Here is a 4,790-nt window from a genome sequence, read left to right as displayed (position 1 = left end):
CATCCCTGACACCTGAGCAGCAGTACACTCTTCCTACTGTCATAAAACAGGCATAACAAATAACAGGTAGAGCACCGCCAGCAGAAGATGTGTAAACACCCTTGTCTATTTGGTACGTATGTTTCAGGATCGTTGGGCAGGATAGGGAAGTGCATGGACAGTTGAGCAAGTAAAACGTTTAAGTATGGGTGGTTGAGTGTAAACATCTGTAATGTCAGCACCAAGATATTCCAAGGGGTGAATGTGTGCCTATAAATAAATATAAGTTATTTGTGGAGGGGTGAATGGCTATATTGATAAGGAAGTAAATGGATTGAGAAGTGAATCCGCAAGGGGAGAGCTTGGTTGGCTTACAAAGTTGGGGATAAATTGCTTCCAATCTCACTGGCTGACTTTGGACTAGTACTTCCATGTTGTGATGGCTTACCTGGGGAGGAATTGCATACAATCTTGCTGACTGTCCCTGCACTAGTATTTTCCATGCCGTGTTAATCCGCAAGGAGACAGCCTGGTTTTTAACGTTTCTTTAATTTTAAATATAAGACTTTTCTTTTTAATGTTAATTGATTTTATAGGTGTGCATCTGGGCCAGGGCTTTTCCGCCTGTCTAGTACATTAATAGATGAATCCTCTTAAATTTGAAACCCTGGGTGGGAACAGGCCATTTGGATGCCCCAAACAGAGGCAACTAGCAAGTTGTTCCCCTGGCATAGAGATATTGTATATAAATGTGGTAGGCCCTGTCTAGTCTAGCTGTCTACAGTATGTCTGACTGACTTTGCACTAGCATTTTTGTTGCTAGGACAACTTGCAAGAGAAGAGGTTGGTTTTTAAAGTTCCTCTGGCGTGTACCATTAGCAAAAAAAAATGTTTTCTCCTTTTTTAACCGCGATTGGTGTTATAGTTGTGTATTTGCAATAATTTTAAATAAGTATGCAATGAAATTAGTTAATCTATTCAATGAATTTAGAAGTGGATGGCGGTGTCAGTTGGTGGACCATTGGGTAAGTGGGAGCCTGGATGAGTCATAAGTTAAATTTGATTAATGCTGAATTTGTGTGGACCGATGGATGAGTAGCTGAATGATGAATGCACTTGAACTGAATATATCCGTAGACTGGTGGGTATTTTATTGATAAACATAAATATACACAAATGAGGAAAGGTATAAAGTTACAAAGGGTCTATTTTACATACATATTTACAATTACTTTACAAAACTAAGATGTGGCCAGTTATACCGCATCTTTAAGCTTCGGGTTGGTTGGACGGTTCCAATCACGCATTCATTGACTTTACTTGCAAACCGAAGAGAGTTGAGGGACTCTGAGAAGTTCTCGTCCAGTGGAGAGACATTGACAAACATTGACATCTTTAATTTTCTGCCCAGGCTGTTCGCCAGCACATACGTCAGCTTGCTGTTGCGGTAAGGTATGTGGGAATCCTTATTGGAGAGGGAGGTGATGACCAGGCCTAGGTTGGACAGGCTGGTGTTTATAGACTGGGTTTCGCGCAGTCGGTCTCCCTTCGACAGAGACTTGTCAAGATGCTCGCTGCCAGCCAAGTCAATTAAACTCAAAATGGATGCAGTCTTAACGTCTCTGGTCTCATTCTTCCCTTCTATTCTCCGCTGAAATACGCTGTGACTTTGGGATGAGCGATCATTCATTACTGTCTTAGCAACAGACTGATTCATCTTTGCAGTCCGCAATAGTTTGTGGACCTCCTCTTCAGATGAGGCGCTGACGTATTGAAGGTTCGTAACATGTAGCTCATCACTGTTTGGGCTCACACGCTTCATGTCATACTCCTGGTTCTTCTCTTACTTGTTCACAAGTAGGTCTCGCATGGTCTCATTATATATCTCCAGGAAGTTTGCCGTAAAGGTGTAATCAGACAAAATATTAAGGTGAGCAACCCAATCTACCCTTGCGGGCTCGGGCAATACTTGTTATACAAGAAAAAGGACCAGCAAGGGACTTTGTTCTGTTATTATTTATCAGCGTGCTAGGACTCTGTTATGAAAAATCCGAGTACCTAAGACTGTTCTTAGTCAGTAGCTGTACTGAGTCAATAACTTCAGGCAATTAGTCACATAAGATCTTAATAAATAAATACAGTGTTACCACACTAACACAGTAAATAATGCGAAAAAACCAGGGTTTTGTGTTGTCTGAAGATTATTATTTTTTCTTTTCAAGACAAAAAGTATATTTTTATACAAAAGAAGAAAACAAATTCTTACTAAATAGGGTACATACAAAAGATGTTATCATCAAATATACAAGGTACAGATTATTTCGTCCTTTAGTATATCTAAGAGAGTCCAGACTGCTAAACACAGGATAACACTATGATTTCAACTAAAAACAGAAGAAAATCAAAGATGGTATGATGAATTACATGCAGGCTTGGACTAAATGGTCGACGTTTCGGTCTTTTAAGGAATTGTTCATAAGACCATCATCAGGACAAGCAATTTCTACATACGGTAGATGACCCTTTTGACCGGGATAGAGATAGTTCTTTTTCTCTAAGCAAAAAAAGCTAACCGCAATTCCAATTATTTTGACGGTGTGGGACACAGAAATTAATTCTTTTGTATCCGGATTACTTGTGTTCAAAACTGTAGTTATTTCAGTTATTCGCCCAACTGTGGGGCAACCATTCGTTTTAAACAAAAGCGGCAAAATCGCTCTTGCAATCGTCGGACCACACAACAGTTTCGGTTCCGGCTTGCAAGTTTAGAAAAAGGTTAGAAGGCAGCAATCTCCCTCATACGCTCAGCGGACCAAACAGCAATATCGGTTGCAAGCAGGAATCTCTATCCCGGTCAAAAGGGTCATCTACCGTATGTAGAAATTGCTTGTCCTGATGATGGTCTTATGAACAATTCCTTAAAAGACCGAAACGTCGACCATTTAGTCCAAGCCTGCATGTAATTCATCATACCATCTTTGATTTTCTTCTGTTTTTAGTTGAAATCATAGTGTTATCCTGTGTTTAGCAGTCTGGACTCTCTTAGATATACTAAAGGACGAAATAATCTGTACCTTGTATATTTGATGATAACATCTTTTGTATGTACCCTATTTAGTAAGAATTTGTTTTCTTCTTTTGTATAAAAATATACTTTTTGTCTTGAAAAGAAAAAATAATAATCTTCAGACAACACAAAACCCTGGTTTTTTCGCATTATTTACTGTGTTAGTGTGGTAACACTGTATTTATTTATTAAGATCTTATGTGACTAATTGCCTGAAGTTATTGACTCAGTAAAGGTGTAATGCCAGCCCTTTAATTTCAGCTCTTCCGCACTCTGGAAAATCTGCTTTACAGCTCGAGGGATCATTCCCATGGTTTCATGGTTCACATATTCTGGCCCCTCCATAGTGTAAGTCTTCCCACTGCCAGTCTGTCCGTAAGCAAATATGCACACGTGGTATCCATCCAGTGCAGACTGGACGAGGAGCGAAATCTCATGAAAAACTTCATGCTGACAGGAGGCGGGCGAGAAGACCCGATCGAAACAGAAGTCATACTTGTGGGCCTCCTTTTTCTCACGACCTGTATGGACTCTTCAGTCTTGCACAGGACCACAGTGCGGTCATCTTGCTGTGGGAACTGTATGTGATCCATTTTATAGGTGCTTTCGGACTTCAGCAGGGGACGGACTCTGCAGAATACTCGGATGTTGCCCTTCAGCTCTTGGATGATGTTATGGAGTCGTCTGCACTCCATCTCCAAACTGTGTAACGCTCCTCCTTGTTGGTCCCCACTAGTGCCCACACCGTCATCCGCTACCCCCAAAAATTTTGCATTTCCCCATATAATGATTACACCGGACACATTGTTTATGGGAGAAGAACTGCTGCAGGTTTATTTACATACAACAAAAGTATGCAGTTTTGTGGGTTATCTTACGGGCGATCCAGGGCAGGCAGCCCCTCGCTGCTGAGTGCTCACCACCGTCCTCAGTGATGCTGCCTCCTGCGACACCTGAGTGAGCTTCTGCTGTGTCGTAAGCAGCTCCGTGCCTATAGAGCTACAGCGGGCAGTTTACTCCTTGTTCACTGCCTCCTGATGGTTCAGCTGGTGCTGCATCTGCTCCACATTCTGGCACAGGCGGGTCTCTCCCCCCCCCGCCACGGCTTGTAGTTTACTCTTGTAGTTTGCCACTTGGTCTCGCAAGTCATCCACTTTTCCCTTCATATCCCAAGCAGCCCGCTGCTTTTTCGCTCCGCCAACTGCGGGTTGTGCATCTGTTTGTGGCACAGATGATGTATTCTGTAAAGGCTTCCGACCAGCGACTGGAGCTCCGGATGCAGAGGCCTTGGAAGCTACTCTCGCCTCTTCCCGTTACATAGTTTCGAGGCACAGCAGCCACTGCCTTGGGCCGTGCACAGTCAATGCTTGCTGGACCGCGGTGCTGTACCATCTGGTCCGGCGACGACAAACGCAACCGTTTCTTTTCCATCACTGGCATGTTCTCATTGCTGCGCATGCGTTTGGCCTTCAGTGTGCTGGGAACAGGCAGGCGTGACACAGACTTCATGACTGCCAGTGGCTTGTTCTCACCCACATTCATCTCCAGGCGTGAAGGTCTGCGCTCCTCCGATCGCTGCTGAGCCTCGGTTCAGTAGCTGCTCCCCGGGCTCTGCCCCCTCTCCCTCGCCCCCGGCTCCTTCGGCTCCCCCTGCTGCCCTCCCCCTGCGACCCGCTCTCCCCCGTCCCGGGTCCTCTCGGGCTCCGCTCCTCCGCTCTCTCCGCCTCGCTCCTCCGCCTCTCCT

General features: G+C 44.2%; 1 pseudogene; it reads right to left on the bottom strand.

Annotated features, from left to right (window-relative positions):
- Positions 1–1,207: 1,207 nt before the first annotated feature.
- Positions 1,208–4,588, bottom strand: LOC144762584 (carboxy-terminal kinesin 2-like; annotated as a pseudogene).
- Between the last annotated feature and the right edge of the window lie 202 nt (positions 4,589–4,790).

Source organism: Lissotriton helveticus, chromosome 6, assembly GCF_964261635.1.
Source record: "Lissotriton helveticus chromosome 6, aLisHel1.1, whole genome shotgun sequence".
NCBI classification, from domain to species: Eukaryota; Metazoa; Chordata; class Amphibia; order Caudata; family Salamandridae; genus Lissotriton; species Lissotriton helveticus.
The sequence above is the reverse complement of the archived record's forward strand: the minus strand, read 5'-3'. Positions and strand labels throughout refer to the sequence as shown.